At 45.3% G+C, this 20,324-nt stretch overlaps 1 long non-coding RNA gene across 1 annotated transcript; it reads left to right on the top strand.

Moving 5' to 3' along the window:
- Positions 1 to 19,212: 19,212 nt before the first annotated feature.
- Positions 19,213 to 20,160, top strand: LOC101072166 (uncharacterized). The gene is made up of 2 exons (XR_003888765.1): positions 19,213 to 19,820; positions 19,895 to 20,160. It is a non-coding gene; the product is annotated as an uncharacterized lncRNA (long non-coding RNA).
- Positions 20,161 to 20,324: the final 164 nt, after the last annotated feature.

Genomic DNA, 20,324 nt, shown 5'->3' with positions numbered 1-20,324 from the left:
CAAGGCACGATGCTCACACACACACACACACACACACACACACGTTTATTATTTAAGCAGTCTTCATCAGCATTCTCCCAGTGGTGCAGGATTAAACTGTCAGCACTGCCGACAGCAAGCGGGGGGGTTGCCCTCTCATTCTTTGCATTTCTGGGGCCCGTCTGAAAGACCCAGAGGCTAAAACTGGGGGACTGAGAACAACTGGAATCTTTATTCAATTATGTCTGCGGTTAGCAGGCCTGTCACCCGTGCGTGTGCCTCCCACAGCTGAAACCTCAGGGTGCTGTCTTCTCAGGGAGGAGTGAACCAGGATGACAGGACACGGTTTTGTAGCCCTGGAATAGCTCTGTTGTGTTCACGTTGCTAAAAATACTCAAATAACTGAAGTAAAAACACCATCTATGAGGGCGATGAAGTCATTTCAAATGCTGCCACAGCTGCTATTGAATGTGACATGAGGAGGTGGTTGATTGTGATGCTTCATGACCTCTTTGACCTTTAAATCATCGTCTGTCGGCCTGTTTGCCCATGGTCGTTTTTGGTCCTTCTGCATCATGGAAACATTACAAAATTAGTCATTTAACAAATTTGCGTCGTTCAGATCCCAGCCGGGTGGATCTAGTTTGGCGAAACTCAACAGGCCACAACAAGAGCCTGTGACATCATCGGAAGGTTCACTGTCAGATCAGGAGGATGGAAGATCTGCGGGACCTGAGGGAAGGTCAGAGTCCAGGAGGCCCCAGCAAAAGTCAAGCTGGTCATGAAGGCAGGGAGGCCAGAAATATCACCAGACTTTACACCCTGGATGCGACCTCATCCAGCCCGGCCTTCATGCAGCCATAGTGGGGTAAACATCTTTGTTTACATCCATCCCCGACCTGGTGACTCCATCCAAACCTGCATCCCCAGCAACACAGTTTAAAACAGGAACCCAGCCCAAAGTTCCTGGGAGCAGGCTGTGGCATTCTTGTGGGCAGCGCCGCGACACCAGCACGGCTACGGCTGTTTAAAGACCACGGCTGGGACGGTTATATCGGACCTGCTGCATCGGCCGCAAAACAAGTCTCACTTCCACGAGGTCACGAGGGGTCAGTTCCTCCTCAAACCTCTCACAGATACACGGAATTAAACCTCCTAAAGCGCTTCCAATCAGACAGAGATGTTTATCTGAGCCCCTTTATTAAATCTTATTAGAAAACAGGCAAGCTGAGCCGCAAATATGAGGAAATATCCTTTTATCAGATACCGACAGCAGGAAAAGCACGTTTTGCAATAAATTCTGGAACGCCTGATTGGAAATGTAAGCTTCTGTCAGAGTAATTTAGAGGAATGTTCACGTGATTACATCAATAAAACAACAATGCTAACTTCTGATTTTATCATAGGTTGATGCTGGAGGCTGGCAGCAACCTCACAGAGCCTGCCGTGTTTCATACTGTATGTCGCCATGGTGACCATACGGTAGGTACTGGTTAAGACTGTGACTTAGTCTTAGTGCTCAGTTTTTATCTTTTATATGCAAGTTAGCTTTGGTACAATCTGGATCCCTGTTATTGATATTATCATCATTTGATGTTGTTCATTAGATGAACAGAAGTGATAAAATACATAAAGATGGAGCAGCTTGATCGCCCCCTAGTGGCTGACTGCAGTAAGGGACAAACTTACTCCCTTATTTTCACAACTCTCAACTCCTTCAGTTTGTAGATCTGTTAGACCAGAAACACTCTTTGCAGCCATCTACCATCTTTAGAAGCTCTGACAGTTTATACTGCTAACATGAGACATGTACCAAAGCCCCTCCCTGGAGGCTGGAGGGGACAGTCACCTGCAGCTCGGAGAGTTCCAGTTACCCACCTGTATCTGAAGAGAACGGGCAATATTTACTTTTTTAATGTTTTACATCATTAATAGCGAAACATGACACAGCCCATTTTGATGCTGGGGCTGATAGAGGTGGCAGACAACAAATCCGGAGTGTTGCATGTGGGACAATGGAGGCTCCAACACATTAAGGTCAGCAAGTGAGTCAGCTTGTTGATTTCCGCCTCCGGAAACTCAATTTATGTGGGACATCAGCTGCCTTTGGGTCTGGCTGGAAAAAACTCGCACCCTGGAGACCTTTCCAGGCCTCTTTGGCTGCCAATCCCCTCCGCCACACACACACACACACACACACACACACACACACACACACACACACACACACTGACTTCTATCTAAAGCACCTTTAACGAACTGTGTGTCAGCCTGTCCACAGAGCCATGCTGGCGTCTGCCTGTGGTAAATTGGTACTCGTGTTATAAACAGATTATTTTTGGTCTGATTACGTGCCACCCAGTGACGGCATAGCCCAGACAGTGGGGACTCTGCCTGTGCCACTTTGACCCAGGCGGAGTGACACAGTCTGCCGCTGGAAGCCGACCTTTATCCAACACAGAGGCAGCCGCACAAGCCGGAAGTGCAGCGTGTTAAGATCTCCAGCAGGACAATTTGAGCCCCCCTAGTTATTATAAAAAGCTCTGCATGCACCACATGTTCAGACACAGTGACAAAAGGGCGGAGGGTGAGCTACACCCTCTTTACAGGCCTCAATAATCCCCCCCTCCTCATAAACACATGCACACACATGCACATTTTCCCCTCTGCTACCAGGCAGCACTGTATCATTTTGAGAAAGCCAAAAATGGGTGTAGCCCGCCGCTGGTGAGTCCACGTCACCAGGCTGGTAGGAGAGACGGTCACGGCAACGCAGGGAAGAGAGGGGGAAAAAAAGGCTCGACCGAATCTGGCGTCACCAAAATAGGCTTGATTTATACCTTCTGGTTAGTGTGGGAATGACCAAAATCAGGAGGTTTTCACCAGGAGGCACAAGCAAGAGAGGAGCGAGCCATCCAAGTGTTGTGGAGGTTCGAGCCAGAGCTGAACTTTAACCCCGACCTTTTACTTGTCGCCCATCAGTGGGAGAAGTCGACTCACAAGATTAGACCCCAGGTATGTAGGCCACCTCCTTCCCACGACACAACCCAAATTATCCAGACGGAGCTCTGACATTTGAGCTCTTTATAGCCTCTAATACTTTATTTCTAGTTGCAAACACAAGAAACCAACCAAAGACAACAGAAAAATCACTTGTTCGGGGAATTCGGCCCCACATTAGCATAATTTGAAATTCTGCATAAGATAGCTGATGTTTCTGCCTGCTGCTTCAGACAGACGGATCAATTAATCATGCCTGACTTGAGCTGTTGTCATGATGAGGAGGAGCAGGAGGAGGAGGAGGAGGAGGAGGAATGCTCCTCTTCACTCTCCTTTGTCCTCGAGGATAATTGGGACTGATTTTCACCTCTGACTGTGAGAGCTCAGTGTTCACTGATGAGGAAACACAAATATGATGTCAAACAAGCCACACACACACACACACACACACACACACACACACACACACACACACACACACACACACACACACACAGGATCTCAACGTACAGCTCAGTGTACGGACAGGGACTACAACACGCAGAATGCCCATTATCTGTTCCCCAGAGCAGGAAACTTGTTTATTTGAAGTGCAGTGTCTCTTAAAGACATTCCAGCATGGTTTTCCCACGCCAAGCGGAATGTTGCTTGAGTTGACAGTGGTGGACGAGCTTTAGCGCCTCACACTCGAATGACCTGAAAGAAAAATCCCTGTTTTTAAGTCACAATACATAACGAACATTCCTCTGTTACATGTCCAGACATGTTATTAAAGCCTGTACAAGGACACACACACACACACACACACACACACACACACACACACACACACACACACACACACACACACACACACACACGCACACACACACAGGGCAGGAAGAGTGTAAGTGTGACCTGACATAATGTTGAGTTCTGAACCATAATAAAGATCACACATGGGTTCAGATTCATGTTTTAGGAAGAAACGTGACCTCTGCGTGTGGGCGGCTGCAGCCTGGCAGGATCAGCGTTGCGTTGCACTGACGGCTCCCCGGCTGCATCTGGACAGATGTTACAAGCCGCACCGCTGGGGTTGGAGACAGGACACCAGCGCTGACCTTTGAAGAAGGGAAGTCTCCAGAGTTGTGATTCTGGAAATCAGTAACATCTGTGACAGCCCCATGATGGGCGACCTTGACCTTTGACCTACGGGTGTCATTATTGAGATCTGAGGGATGTTTTTCACAATGGCGCGACCAAGGAAACACACACCAAAAAAGGGAAACAGAACAAGCTCCACGGCTGCCTCGGGCACACAAAAACATGCAGGATCATCCAGCCTCTTTATCACAGACAAAATTTAAAAAACCCAACACGGAGCTACCCTGAACTCTGGCTCCAGAATAGATGTTATCAGTGAAACTGCTGCTGCCAGACAAGAGGTCTGATGAAAGAAAGTGCTTGACTGTCTGTTTACGCAGACAGTCAAGCACACACACACACACACACACACACATGCGCACACACACACACAGGGCAGCACAGTTTCTGCAGGATCTCCCATTAAAAGCAGGAGACACACCTCCTCCCTCTCTCCCTCCCTCGTTGTCACCCCCCAGCTGCCAGTGAAGGGTAGTTTTGTGCCCTGCAAGACCTGGCTGTCTGATTTACACCCTGCAGGTGTCTGCCATGGACAAGTGCACGCTTGCATGAAACCACGCACGTGTAATGTCAGACGGAATCAGCCTCTCTGGCGTGTTTGGCTGGAGCGGAACGCTGAGATGAATATTTCACACTTCAGCTCTGTTTATTCTGCACTGTTTAACTCTAAAAGTCTCCTTCTGTTGTACATTATGTATTGTTCTATATATAATATAAAGCTCTAACCCCGGCAGCCTCTTCTCGTGGCTTGCCATCTGATCCGCTGGATGTTAGCGCGTGCACGGTTGCAGTGTTGCACCATTCGAGGTGGGTTTCAGCCAGCAGACGTCAAAGGTGACGGTTGACAGTGTGATGCAGTAGAAGACACCATCAACACCTGTGTTGTCTGTGCAGAGCCGACTCGCAGGAACCACAGATAACCTCTAGCGTCGGTGTGGTTGCACACAGGCACAGTTGCACACGCAGCAGAATGCAAACGCCACCAAAGCTGTTCTCTTCCCTTTGTCGCGGTGATGAAAAGCCGGTTTAAACCAAACAGGTAGAGCGGCAGAAAACTTTTTTTTCTGTTTTCTTTGTCCGACTCTGCAAATCGAATCTTTGCTTTTGTTTCTCGGCACAAACCGTCTACCGGTACGAGCTTCCTGTCTGAGATGAGCCTTCTGCCCCTCGCATTCATCACGTCAGAGCAAGTCTCCTCTCGCACGTGCTCAGACAGACAGGCCTGATAAAGGGGGGGGGGGGGGGGGGATAAAGAATGGAGGAGAAAGTGATAAGAAAGGCTGAGAGAGCTGAATCAGCTCTTCCTAACACTCATCCCAGAACCCATTCCAGAGTTTCCTCAGGGGACTGTTAGGTTCTTGAGGTTTTATATCAGGACAGACAGCACATGTAATAGGAATTCAATGACTCTCTTGGTCCTGGAGAGAAAGTTGCTGCGTTTTCCACGAGCGAGAGGGCAGTTGCTGAAGGGAAGGAAGTGGATGAATACCAGGAAGTGGGGTTTAGTGAAAAGGCCCCGATATCTGCGGTGGCCTTGGTTTCCGGCGCCACAAACGATTCAGGAAAAAAGAATGCTGTTGCCTAGCAACACTGATTAGAATTAACCATTCAGAGACCTTTGTCGGCTCAAGACTGAGTTTGGGAGTGCCCTGCCCTTTGGAGAGGTCATGCATTATAGCGCCTGTAGAACATTGGGGGGTGATGTGTGTCTGGATATCAATTAATTATTCAGATGTTAGATTTTGAGCTCTGATAACAATTTTTCTGTTAGTTCTCTCTTTCAGTCTAATTTCAGATGAACTGAGAGACATCCTGAGTCATTCGCTCTTTCATGTTTGCATGAAAACAAAAACTAAAGGCTTATTTTGGTTTCATGGGGAGGAGAGAGCCAAAAAACCAAGAGTTTTTTTCTTCTCTTATACAGATAAATGATTTATCACAAGAGTGAGCTAAGTTCTTCAATAATACATAAGGTATCACTTTCTCCTGCAGACCGTGTGCCAGAGTCAAAGGTAAAAAAAAGCAATCGTCAGCATAAAATGTAGCAGCAATCATAATTTTAAAAGAAAATATAGAGAAAGATGAGAGATCTTTGGGAGTGTTGCTCCCACACCTCCACCAAAGAACCGCATCAACACGTCGCAACCTTTTTTTTCCCTTTTTTCTCAAACCCCTGTGAGCTCAGCAGACTTCCAGTACCGACTTGCAGTAAGAACGACAAAGTCTGTATAAATACACTGTGTCACGAGACGGAGACAGAAACCAGCACAGTTATTAATCAGAGCACTGATGCAAGGAGGCAGGTGGGAGGACGTGTGTGCGTGCCTGTGTGTGTGTGCGTGTGTGTGTGTGTGTGTGCGTGCGTGTAAGGCGCTGTCTCCTGAAGGAGCCATGGTGGGACTGTTTCTCCTCTTGTGCGTTTGTTTTTTCCAACACGCTGTGGTTGTGGCGCCGGCGCAGGTGCTTGTGTCAAAGCAGGAATTTGCCACAGACCTCAGGTTGTTGTCTCAAAGCCGTTGGCCCGTGCAGAGACAAAGAGAGTTCACGTTGAGCTGAAGCGGCTCAGGCTTGTGCATTCCTCTCATACCAAAGGCCGGCCAACACCAAGGTCAAACAAAAGGAAGACATCTTTTACTTATTGTGCGTTTGTCCAGGAAATCCCATTTGTGCACAGTAAAAATGTCCACTTTATGTTTGTGTCCACCTTCAAACTGGCTCTCTTTAGTGTTCTGACATCTATATGAAAGATTAAAGGTCAGCACTAATTATTTGTTATACGTTTAAAATACAAACTCACAATCTTCATTTTCATCCTTGTCACAATCATCCTGTCCTGACACAAACAGTCCATAATGACCCCGAATGACAAAAAAACAGGAAGCAGATAAGAATAGGTTTTGACCTCAGACTAAAGGTTCCTGTAGGTATACACTGACAGAGCCTTAAAGAGACGCAACCGCTGCTGACATCACACAGACAGGAAACAGATCACAGAGTCAACATGTCTCAGCTCCCCTGGACGCCCAAAGGCAGGAAGTCAGCCGGTGAATAGCAGCGAGGGGGAAACGTGAAACGCTCAAAGGTTTCTAAACCAAATTTAAAATTTAGATTTTATGAATCAGGGCCGTTCTTTAGATTTCTCCAGCAGAGCTTCTGGCTGATAACTGTTCTTTCTTTACCGAAGGTCGTTGCACAGACAGGAAGTCTCTGTCTCTTTGTGTGTGTGAGACAGCTAGCACACAAGGCTAATATGATACAATCATTCCCTCTGAAAAGGAAGATTAAATCAGACATATAAAGACTGGAACACGAATTAAATATATCTGTTGGTGTGTGTGGACAGGATGTGCTGCTACACCATCTCCAAAGCCCCAATAAGCATTCTCTGTATGCCACGGGACTACTTCAGTGGTCATCGCTTAGCCAGCACCACTCTTGCTCTCTTTCTCTCACACACACCCTTACACACACCTCAGTCAATACCACAAACGGAGCATAGCCAATTAAGTCAGATAAGCAGCCAAGCTTGGGGTTACTGGAAGCAGACAAAAGGCTTTTGTGGAGCGGCTCCACATTGAGAGACACTGGTTGAATGTATGGGAAAAGAGCATGCATGCATACATTACTGGTAACCATTGCAGATCAGTGAGTCACACAGTTGTCCCTCCTTTATTTGCAGATACTCAAGATAAAGACTGTCATTGCAATTATGATGACAAATGAAGAATGTTGAAATCTTGTGGACGTTCTCACAGAGTTTGTCATCAGAAAATCCAACAGAGCTTTCACCAAACTGAAAAATGATTCAGGAATGAGATTATTATGAGTGCAATGAAGATGTTTTGTGTTTCCGTCTGGTTCCACACAGCTCATCAAATATATGCAAGACTATGCAAACACATGCTGACTTGCATACAAATGAAGGCCCGCTCTGTTGATGCATCCACGCCCCAATCCAATATCACACTCCTGATCCGGTGCTCACTCATTCCTGAATAATGCAGAACAGTTTATTTTCTCTATCACAGACACCTACATTATATCTAACAACTGCTGATAAAACTTCATCAAGGTGGTGAAGATTTTAGAAAAATCAAAATGAATGGGACCAAATGAGGACCAAAAAGGTGCATTGTTTGTGTAATACCACATTTGACCTTGAGAGGCAGTAGAGAGAGACAGTTGCTGTTTGTTGATTCAACTGATCAAAGCTGCTAATCTCGAAAATCAGCTAAATCAGTAGAGGTTTGACACACTGTGAGCTATTTGGATTACATAAATTTTGAGAGGAGAATACAAGATGGGATATTGGGATATATTGCAGTTTTTCCTGTTAGCGCGTCATAAATGTTTGCTAAAATAAAATCCATCCAAAAATCAGTTCAAATGCACAGAGAAAACATCCCCGTACTTGATCCTGACAAAGCAGCACCTGACCAGCCATGTTAGCCCCCTTTTAGCAGTAGCAAACAGACGTTTGGATCTCTTTTCCTGACAAAGACGATGTTTCAACTGCATCTCTTGGAACTTCTGAGTGGTTTCAAGATCCTCTCTTGCTCAGATAAAAACTGAGAAATGTAGATGTAACCTGGAGAACCGTCTCCCTGCTCTACAGCGCTCTGTGATGGTGACAGATCTCATCACCACCGCTGGGAGAGAATGTTCAGGATTTATGCTTTGGGGACGCTACTGTATGTGGGCAGCTGGACAACAAAGTTCTAGATTTAATTAGTGGTGTTTGTGTTATTTTTCCTTAATGTGTGTCAATGTAAATTGAAAAGATTATTTATGATGAGTGCAGCCATTTAAAATAATCGTAAAAGCATTTTCTGTGCATCGATTTGCTGTGCTGCAGGATGGCAGAAGACAAATACCCCTGCAAGACAAATACCCCTGCAAGACAAATACCCCAGCAAGACAAATACCCCTGCATCTCCGGAGTCCTATCCATTCACATGATATTCATGCTTGTCAAGTATGCTGGTCGTTGAGCTGGTGTTTTCATGTGCGCTTCAGAAGCATTGATTATTTTCCGTCACACTGCAAAATGCTCCATAGACATTCGACCATTTCCAAGTAAACATAAAGTGAATAAAGTGCCTTCTCTTTTCCAACAAACACAAATATCAGATAGGAAATGAGTGAAGATGAATGCGTCCTGTAGCCAGTGACCTTTAATCGTCTCTGTTAGTATGTTAGGAACTCTGCGAATCTATAAAAAGCAGCTCTCAAACTGCACATCTGGGCAGTAAAACATGCTCTCGTTGTCACATTATTTATTTAGCCCCTTGGATGAGACAAGTACGCTCAATTATCTTAACTGCACAAGAAAAATCTCCGTATCGGCCAGAAGATCGTATCTCCCAGAAATAAGTCGGAGCTGAGTGGAGTCGATTAGACAGAGAGGGTCTCTTTCCTCTGGATCATCTATTATTACTGTAGCTCCTGTTTGACTGCACACGTTCCATTTTCCGACTCACGATCCTGTCAACCCTGTTTGAGTGTGTTCGACGTCTCTTTGACTATTAGAAATTTCCACCTTTCACAAAAACAGCGAGATCGTCTGCATATGTTAGCAAACGTCATTCCAAATCTGACATTTGCAACGGGCTTTACATGGTCACATGTCTATTTTTAAACTTGAGGGTGAGACTTGTGTCAACTGTGAAAATCAAAGAATTCTAGCTTCTCTTCACAGCCAAATATGCTGCCCAAACTTCCCTGATGGATCCATCTTGAAGGGTTCCTGTGGAAGTGACAACCCAGCTTCTTATGTCCTGCATCTTCGCCTGACTCAAACTTGAGACTAGCAACAATGATTGAAGTGGGTTCACATGCTTCTGCCCCATGACTTTCAGCTCTCTGTGCCTTCAGTATAAACCATCATGTGTCGTAACCAAGACCGAGAACACCAAGACCTCTGAACGAACCGTGGATGAAACTCTGTCTTAAAGAAAACAGGAAAAACCAGCACCTGCGACCGTTCTGTCAACAACTGAGAAGAGATCAGTGATAGCTGGTGTGATGTGGCTGTAGCCACCATATACACACACTAATGCATTAATGCACACTAAACACACACACAGTAACCAGACGGGAATTTCTGGTCTCCCTCAGACAGGTGCTTATTAAGAAGGCAAAGCCCTCCTTCGCTTCTGCTCCTCGGGCCGGTGTGGTGGAGGTTAAGAGACTGAACATGAGCGGCACTAGCGAAACAAAGACAGAGGGACGATTCTCTGGACCACCCACCTGCATCAGAAACCACTCTCACCAGTTTTTCTCAGACAATAAATCAGAAGTGGACCAAAATCTGCCCCATCTTTCCAATTTGCTGAAAATGAGTCCAAATAAGCAGTAAATTTACAAACAAGGCAGATGAAATCAGGGCTTTCTTAAGTCCCAACATTTCCTGGGAAGTTCTGGAATTCAAAAACAGATGGGATGAAATGCTTATAATTTTCAACAGCTTTGAGATCTGCCTAAAGGATCTAAAATGTTGTTCGACTCTGCAGTTCTGCTTTAGATGTGGCTGCTTCATGTTTGTTACATTTAAATGGTCTTTAAATTGCTTGAAATAGAGAAAAGCATCCAGGGGGGGTTCCTGTGGCCATTCGTAATGGAGAAGTTTTTTGTTTTTTTTTCGGAATTAAGGCTTGAATTTCCTCAGTGGGACTTTGCTTTATTATTGGAGTCCCAGTTTTGGGAAGATGGCCGCGTGATGGTTTCCATACCTTGGAATCAAAGCAAAGGTCTCTCATCTTTGTTATTATGCAGCTTTACAGCAGCAATTAAGTGCAGATGGGTGCTGACTGTAACTCATTAAAGCCTAGCTTTGCGTGGCCCACGGGCATGTGCACAGAGCCAGAAAACCAGTCCAGCTTCTGCAGAGCACAGCGGATTAAAAGCATTTTATTTTATTTTGAAATACCCTGTAAAATATCCCCACCTCTGTCCCTCCATCCAGTACTAATCTCTGCATTTTAATGTGGCCCTCTAACGTCTGTGTGAGGCAGACGGGGAGCGCAGGTGCTCTCATCGGCTAATGCAGGCGCCGGTAATGTGATCTCCTGGGTCGACAAGATGTAACCGAGTGGTTTCCCCTTTCAGCTCTCCAAATCCCGCAAGACCAAAATTTGCATTTATGAAAAGGATGCAAACTTGAGCCCTGCACGGCTCAATTAAACTGTTTGCTTCAATTTTTGGGGGGGTCTTTTGGTGTTGTGGGGAGGATCTGCCCACAGAATTCTTCTCCTGCGTCACATTTGTGGAGGAAGAAACATAAAATGTGTTCGACTGTCTTTGTGTGTGTATATGTGTGTATGTGTGTGTGTGTGTGTGTGTGTGTGTGTCCCATCAGCAATATGTTGGCAGGAAGTGCCAGATGTGTCCCTGCTACATTATAGATGATGGTGGAAAAATAGTCGGGGGGAAGGGGGGGTCAAGTCTGCCAAATATTCAGTAATTCAGTGACTTTGAGTCATCAAACCTTCCTCCTTTAACCTTTCCCTGCGTCCTTCCGCATTTTCATTTTGATAAAAAGCTCCATCCTCAAAATATGGAAATGAAGATATGTGCAATGTGCTTAAGTGTGTGCTTGGAAAAGCCCAAGATGGGATTGCAAAGGCAAGTTTAAATCCTATTTAATCCCCCTTAATTCAGAGCCCCATTTTCTATAATCAAGAAGAAAAGGAATTCTGGAAACAAAATAGTCCCACATACTGGAGGTGTGTGTTGATTGACAGCAGCTGCAGGGTGACCCTTGAGCATCTCCTTCCTCTTCCTTCCACCAAAAACGACTGTCTTTATTAGTGTCGATGAACACACACACACTGGCCCCTGCGGTGTGTGTTCGGTCGCTTTATTCGACAAGTTCAGATGTGGGAAATGAGTCCTATGCGGTCGATGATGTCCTTGTCTTTTACGCTTATCTGACTTAATGTTCTGAGTGCAAGACAAATTTGCTTTGGGGCAATCTGGAGTGTCATGGCAACACAGACCACAGCTTTGGCTGCTCCAGTTATTCCCGATCTCTTTCCACTGTTTCATATCCAGCTGTAAAGCTGATGAATAGAACTGGAACTAGTCCCCAAATAAAAGAAAATACTTTGGCTAATGAGCATCAGCAACAGTAAAATAGGATGTAAACCAGTTCGAATTGGTAAGTGAGAATTAAAATGTCTTTCTCTCACACACACACAAACACACACATTAACTCTAAAGACCGCATGAGAGCAGCGCATGAACATTGTTGATGACGGTGATTAAAATTTGGTGATAATTATCACTCTAATGATGATTACAGCAGCCTCGGCGTGATCAAGGCGCGAGGAGGATGTGTCGGCTGATTGAATGCAGATGAGACGCCCCAGCGAGAGCGAGCGAGGGCCCGAGCGCTCTTCTGTGTGTGACAAAAAGATACGGCAAACATATTTACCAGGCACGACAACGGATACAAACAAGGTTTTTTGCATCATTTTTTGTCGTCTTGAGCTGTAATTAATTCACCACATGTGGGGAATAAATTTTCCTTTGTAAGATATTAAGAACTTTTTTTTATCTTTAAGTAACTTTGAGCCTTGTCATCCACCACATCATTTAGCACATGTTCACATGTGAATCTATGTGCTGTTAAATATTCAAGCCCCCCCCCTCCCAGAATTAAAAGCGGAACCCAGTTTTGAGAGAGCATCACGTGTGAATGCAGCAGCCTTGTGAGCAGAGAAATGTGGGGTATAAAAGAGGAGGAGACGTATTCAAACAACCAGGACAAGAGCAGCTGGAGAGCTGTGGTGGAGCAGGCAGCTCAAAGGGAGGAAGAGAGGTGCACGGGCATCACGTCCCTCTCTGAGACCTGTGAACTCTTGATGCAGGTTGTTACCTGCTGCTTGGATGAACAGAAACCTACTGTTGAGAGCTGCCGACCCCCCCTCATGCCTCCGCCCTGTGCAGCAGGAGCACAGCAGTGACTTGAGAACCCAGGAGTCTGCGGAATAAAAGGAAAAGGGGAGCCCAAAAGGAGTTGTTTTTTATCTCGTCTGAGCACAGAGTTATTTCTGAAATCGCGGCACGCGATTTTGACAGGCTGAAAATATCCCCCTCTTGTTTACAGAGAGTCTGTCCCACTTTGTCACACGCTCCCCCGTCTAATTCCTCTTTCGGAATCTCACTCTGTCTGCTTGAAACCACCGATGTAACGAGCTGAGATTAAGAAGCTCATCACAGACAGCCCCCCCAACACATCTGCTACTTTAATTACATGTCAGGCTGCCTCTTCTCTGCTAAAAGATTGTGTTTCTCATATGAGTGATCTTAAAATCAAATTTAGTTTTTTAGTCAACATGTAAATAAAAGTTCATCTTGGGATGCTACCCTATTCTACCCCTGGGATGGTGGGCATTCTACGGGTTCTCTTAATAATAATGAAACGTAAATGCTCATAAAAGCGTCTGCCATTTGCAGGACTATGTTTCATTCAGCTGGTTAAAGGCTACTTTGAATGTTTGTAACGTCATGGTTCAATTTCAAAATAAATGAACTCTTGTGACTGACTTCTACTATTTTATTTTGAGTCTATATTAACAGTGTGGGGATCTGACTCAACAAACCTTACATAATGTCATAAATAAACAACCAGAGAGGCCCGCTTAGGGTTTTCAAAGGTTATCTGATGAATTTAGAAGGAGGAAAACTAGCTGCTCCAGGCTAAGCTAATTAGGCCTGAGAAATCTTTACATATTTTTGTTGTCAGGGTGAGTAGAATCAAGGTTCTACGCAATCAAACATGGACTCGCAAACATAATTAGCGAGAGCATCCAAGCATGTGAAGCGCGAGACGGCTGGAAAATCTTCTGAATTCTGAGTCTGGAGTATTTGACATGATATGGAGACACGCTGACCTCCGAGAGGTCGACGGAGGGTGAAGCATGGAGGTAAACAGTAGGGGGAGGTGAAGTCTGAAGAGAACTTGTGTCTGGGAACCAAGTATGATTCACACACTTCTCATCACCATGCAGCTCAGTTCCATACGGAGCCTCAGGCGCTTCACTGTGAGGGGGGCTTTAATGGGAGCCCTTTGAGTGTTTGTGAGTGAGAGTTAAAAAAAACCCTCTTGTGATCCAACAGATCAGTGTTTCTCTGGTTCCTTCTGACTAACCAAGAGCTCACCGTCCCATTCATTAACTCTATTGTTCATCTGAAATAAAAGCAGAACCAGCTGAGGGGGAAAGCATGAATCCAACAGAAGAGGACGCGTGACAAAGCAGATCGGTGTGTTGTCATCCAGTACAGCAGCTGATTGGAGCTCCGGAGAGCGACAGGATCGCTATATAAATAATCCTCTGAGCGGCTTTGAAGAGACAACACAGAATAAGCTACACTTGCTGTGCGCTCTGGTTTCCTGCTTTTGCCTCTGGGGACGCAGCAGGTGCAAAGGTTGAAGCAAAAGACGGACCGGGCGGGACACCCGACAACATGAGAGCAGCTCTGAACTAAAAGTTCCGAAATGTGTGGGCACAATTTGTTTGTCCTTGTCCGATCTATTAGTCCTATTAAACAGGAGCGACGCTGACAATGATGAACTTTCTGGGAAACCTGACCAGACTGCACGGTAACGCGACCCCGCGATATTTGTGATCTCGTGAAACGAGAGATGGGAGTCGGGGCTTGGATGTTCACTGGCACATAGCGCACGTCATTCCTGTTGGAACACATGCTGTTTGCCGTGGTGGGAAAAATGCTCGGATGTGTTCAACACATAAGCCCTCAAGTTACTGATTGCTAAGTTCCCATTAAAAAGATTTGCCACTTTTACCTTTCAACAGCCAAACAACAGTAGCCTAAATTCCCCATCACTTGACATGTGGGTTTCTTTTGCTTTTCTTCTGTATCCAGCTGAACAGGCTGCAGCATCAATCGTCTCTCAAGGCTTTGTTGACTTTGTCTGACTTGTTGTCGACTACCTGAAGACGCTTCATTGTGCTGAGTTGAGTGAAGCGCTGCAACATATAGACAATGTATCTCTAGAGGCTTAAACGCGTGGACATAGTGTAACCGTCTATATATTTGTAGGCTCAAAGCTGCAAAAGTCCCTCCGTCTGAATTTGCACGTCTTGATGCAAATAACTGAGTTTTCAAAAAAGCAGATTTTTGCATATTAATAGCTTCATATTAAGTGACGTGAAGACAACTGAGTCGGCATTTTTGGCACATTTCTAAGAGTCACAAATCTGGCAGCTACTGTGAAGCTTCAGCGGGAGAAAACCTGTTTTACACCACATCATTCCGCAGTTTACTGAAATGTATACAAATATTAAGAAGAGCATGGACGGTCGTTGTCGTGCCTCAAGCAAGTCAGTTTGTAATTTCAGGTTTGGCTCGGAAAGGTTGGATTTAATCATCTCATTTGGCATCAACCCATGAGAAGATTTCTGAAGAACTGCGCATGAAGAAAAAGCACGTGCAGAGTTAAATGACATGCCTAAACTCAAAATAAAATATGGAATCCTACAAGTCTTAGTTTATTGGAATTGTCTGATCCCATGAACTTACAAATTCCCCCTGTGTCCAACCATGATAGCGGAGTCTGACCTGAGCATCTGCAGACAGCTAATACATCTGCCAGATGGCGGTGTGTGTGTGTGTGTGTGTGTGTGTGTGTGTGTGTGTGTGTGTGTGTGTGTGCGTGCTCTCTGTAAGTATTCCAACAGAGCAGCACAATTCCAGGACAAACAGGTCAACGGTGTGCAGTAGGTTTTAGCATTAGCCGACGGCCAGATGAACTGCCAATCACAAACTGACCAGCTGGTGCGTCTCTGTTCCACCGCCTGGCTGCATAAAGCAGCTCTGAACTCTCCAACATGTGATAACTTTTTACCCCTTCTGTGGATACAATCACTGGAAAAATAACCAAAACCAATAAATAATAACCAATAGAGAAGCTGAAATAGCTGAATAGCTCCATTGCAGTGATTTTCTAAAACATCTAATTAGTGTTTGCTATTAATTTAAATATGATGTTGCTTGGTCTTTTTTTAACCACACATGTTTGTGTATAATAGAAAAAACCTTTCATTTCCACCCGTTTTCTACAGCAGACATGACTTTTCTAGACTTCTCTATCCATAAACAGAGATCTAAACCCCCTATTAAGTCATGCTTAAATCAAACTTTAAGAATGCATGACGCCTCATCCTGTATTTTGGGTAAATTAAGGAGAGATTACGTAAGAAATCCCCCCCCCATCTCTGTAAACAGGCAATGTGTGTGTGTGTGTGTGTGTGTGTGTGTGTGTGTGTGTGTGTGTGTGTGTGTGTGTGTGTGTGTGTGTCATAATCTCAGAGTAAACCTGTAGGGACAGGTACAGGAATGCAATGATGGAGACTGTGTGATAGAAAGTATAAAGGGTGGGTTTATTTATTGTTTGACTTGTGTACGTGCGTGTGCGTGTGTGTGTGTGTGTGTGTGTTAGGATGAGGTGCGGCTCTGTCTTGCGTTATCTTTGCATTCCTGACTGCACCTACTCCTCTACATGTCTGCCATGGCAACGCCAAAGAGAAAAGGCTCTAAATCTGACACCCGCCTCTCCCTTTGAGACACACATGATTAAGTCCTGGTGCCTGGCTCTCAGAGGCATACAGTTACCCGAGTGTGTGTGTGGGGGGGACCTGAATTTTCAGGTTTAAAGATGGACTGCCTGGAGAGAAGAAAGTGGGCCCCGAGGGAGGCGGTTTACTCGCGCCGTTTCCGACAGGCAGTAAACAGGCTGAGTGCGAGCGGGAGTTCATTCCCTTTCATCTCTTATTTTCAGGTGCCCATTGAACAGTTGAACTTTAATTTTCGGGCATTTTTCTGCACAGGGAGGGAGGGCGTTGAGTCTCAGCTGGGGACTGCAGTGTTGGAGTGATCCCTCACATGTGGGCCAAATGCAAACGAAACCCTTTTGCTGTCCTGACAGGATATCGTTTATGGGGCCTCCTGCGGTGATGGAAAGTTGCACACAGACGCAGAAGGAAAGCAGAGTGGCTCCATACCTGCTTGGTCAATTAGGGCAAATCCACATGGTGAGAGGGCAGCACTCTGACTTTAGAAGATCTGCTAATGCGAAAAGGATAATTGTTATTATTTCTTTGGAAATATGGAGCACTTTGACAGCCTGATTTGTCACACCACCAACAGATAATCCTGTTAGTTTTTTTTTGCCCTTTTCTCAGATTTAATAGATCCATTTAGTAAACCAAAAAATATGAACACCTTATAAACCAAATGAAAATGCCAAGGCCTTTGCATGGTACTCTATTTACTACACTGGTTTTATTTTGTCATTGAAGATTAAAGAAATACCCTACCCTAAATCCTACATTTAGAAACTGGATGAGGTTGTGCAGCAAAAAAAAGCTCCTCTGTCTGGTAAATTTGAATAATCTATTAGCAGAGTTTTATATAACTCCATTAAGCTGGTGCAAATTGGATTTAGAGGGGGAATTATGATACTGCTGGACCTGAGTAATGCTTTTGCTAACCATGATCCTATCTCTTTACATTAAAACCTGCTTCTCTCCTCTTGGAAATTAATTTAAAAGGACTCTGAATGTACTAATTCACTGAGCCGGAGGCGGTATCTGTAGCTGATGTATGCCCAATAGAATGCCGGGGAAACAAAAATGTGTGCACGGAGTATATACAATAATAGATCAATTCAGAATCCTGCAGATATTCCATGTTTTTGCATTGCAGAAACGGTGCCGATGTCTTAGCATGCAGAGCCGTCGAAGCAATCTCAGATTTCACCGTCCTGGCGCAGCGCACGACTGGCTGGTCTCCAGCAGCATCCTTGCATCGCAGCGTGAGGAGCCGTCTCTATCTCTTCTGCAGCACTCAGCGGCACGTCAGCAAACTGCTAATTCATCAGTGCGGAGAGCGTGGCGGGCTAACGCTAAGAGCCTCTGGTTCCCTTCATAATTGAAAGGAGCATCATAAAAAGATGAACAACTTGGATGGGATGCACAGACGACCGCAGCCTTTGCCGCAGCAGCTCAGCATGCTGAGGGATGACATTCATTATTTAGCACGCTTATTTATGGATGTTGCCTGACTGAACTGGAGTCAGTGCGGAACAAACAAAGAGGATGTTCCCCTGATATCAGACGGAATCTACACTCCCACTCAGCAGGATGGACTCCTGGCCTTCTAAACAAGCTGTTCCCCTTCCTGAATGTTCGCCGTGCGGCGTGAACCAAACAGGAAACTGCATCGAGTGGAATTATTACCTGCTCCCTGTTCCCGAAAATACATTTGGAACAACTGGGAGTTCAACAGTTGGTCTTGAAAATGAAACACATCCTGGATCACGTGTGCTTAACACACTGCTTCTGTGCACCGTCGCTGCGCCGCCATAAATCACTGTTTCTGATTCAGTAATTTACCACGGTCCAATGAATGGAAGAGAGCAAACACAAGCAGGAAGCTCGCAGCTAAAATTCCACCGGCTTCTGGGAGAAAATAAATGATTGCCGGAGGACACATATTTGAGAAAGGCCGCTCCTCCTTCTGCAGTTTGATCAGAAGATGGGCAAAGAGGACGTGCTGAACACACATAGGTCAACAATGACAAAATAAAGGAATACAGAGGTCCTGGAGGGAGAAAATCCAGAGATGAAGGCCACAAAGATCAGCTCCCCACCCCCAAACTCCTGATATTGTAGTCTATTATACGTCCTATGGCCGTCCGGAAAATATAATTATTTGATGTCAAAGGTTGAGAAAGGCTTTGATCATAGGGTTATGCTCTAATGGTTGGCTTTGAAGATTACAACAGCATAAATCCTTGAAAATACAAATTTACAAAAATTTTAACCTGTTAACCGTAAAAGATGTAACCTCTGAGCCGTCCTTGGGGAAAATACAGAGTCACGTATTTGTTGTTCCCAGTACGTGCTATGCTCAAAACAAATAATCTAACTTTAAAAGCTGCAAAAAATGCAATACGCATAACTCCAGAGGACACGTATAAACTTATTCTGAGCCGAATGTGCTTGACCACCTTCCCAAAATGTCTCATCAGACTGACCCATGTGAATATGTTGGACCTCAGTTGCAATCAGATAATCAAGCTGCCCGATAACTTCGGAGTCTTCAGGTCTCTTACGCGGCTGGATCTACGCAGCAACAAGCTGCGGTCATTGCCCGAATCTATAGGTCGTTTGTCTCAACTGACCTACCTCAACGTCTCCAACAACTTCTTAACGTCAGCAGGTTTGCCCCCCTCCATCGGTTCTCTCACCAGCCTGAAGACTCTCAATCTGGGGCTGAACAAACTCGACAGCTTACCTGCCACCTTCGAAGCCTTACACAGCCTCGAGGAGTTAAAACTGTTTTACAACAAATTTGTTGTTCTGCCAGACTTTCTGAAAGCCCTCAGCAGCCTCACTAAGGTGGACCTTAAAGGCAATCTGCTCGAGGACCAGGAAGAGTATGAGGACGTCAGAGAAAAACCAGAGCCGGTAGAAAAATTGATCCTGGTCCATGAGAGCATTCTGTGTAGGAGGTGTATTAAGAAATGCGGAGGGCTTTGTGCTGAAGGAAAGGCTGGAGAAAATGAAACAGAGGAGGAGAGAATCTACCCGGGACTGATGGTGCCAAACTCTGTGGCTAAACTCAATCAAGATCAATGGAGGATACGGAAGAGCTGACCTGGAGCACAAGTGAATGTTTTTTTGTAATTTTTTGCAATTCAGCAAGGAAATGAATGATGGCTGACACCATACCACTGTTGCAGCCATGTTTTGGAGACATTTGAGGTGTTCCCCGCGGCTGCGTTCACCACTCTCTCCTTTTGCTGCCTGTAATGGGAACCAGCAGGGGGTCCCACCAGGCTCATCAACGGCACCATTGATTTTTCTTTTATCGGTCTTATCAGCCCTACCACGGTGAAGAAGAGCAGCGGCAGGGAGGTACAGCAAAATCAAGGGTCACTTCCACAGAAGCACATCGTCCACGCTTCAAGTGCATCTTTGCTGAATAAATAATCAAATTGTTGCCAAATTGTTGCCTGACTTAAAACTAAAGTTATATCAATACAAATGAGACCCTCATCAGCAAAGTGCTGTCAAACTCATCCAAATATCCTCCAGTATGAAGTCTAACAAAAAGCCTTAGGGTCAGTGGTCAACACCCCCCCCCCCACACACACACACACACACACACAC

This window comes from Takifugu rubripes, chromosome 6 (assembly GCF_901000725.2).
Source record: "Takifugu rubripes chromosome 6, fTakRub1.2, whole genome shotgun sequence".
In the NCBI taxonomy this organism is placed as follows: Eukaryota; Metazoa; Chordata; class Actinopteri; order Tetraodontiformes; family Tetraodontidae; genus Takifugu; species Takifugu rubripes.
Note: the sequence above shows the minus strand (reverse complement) of the source record. Positions and strands in the feature narration are given on the sequence as shown.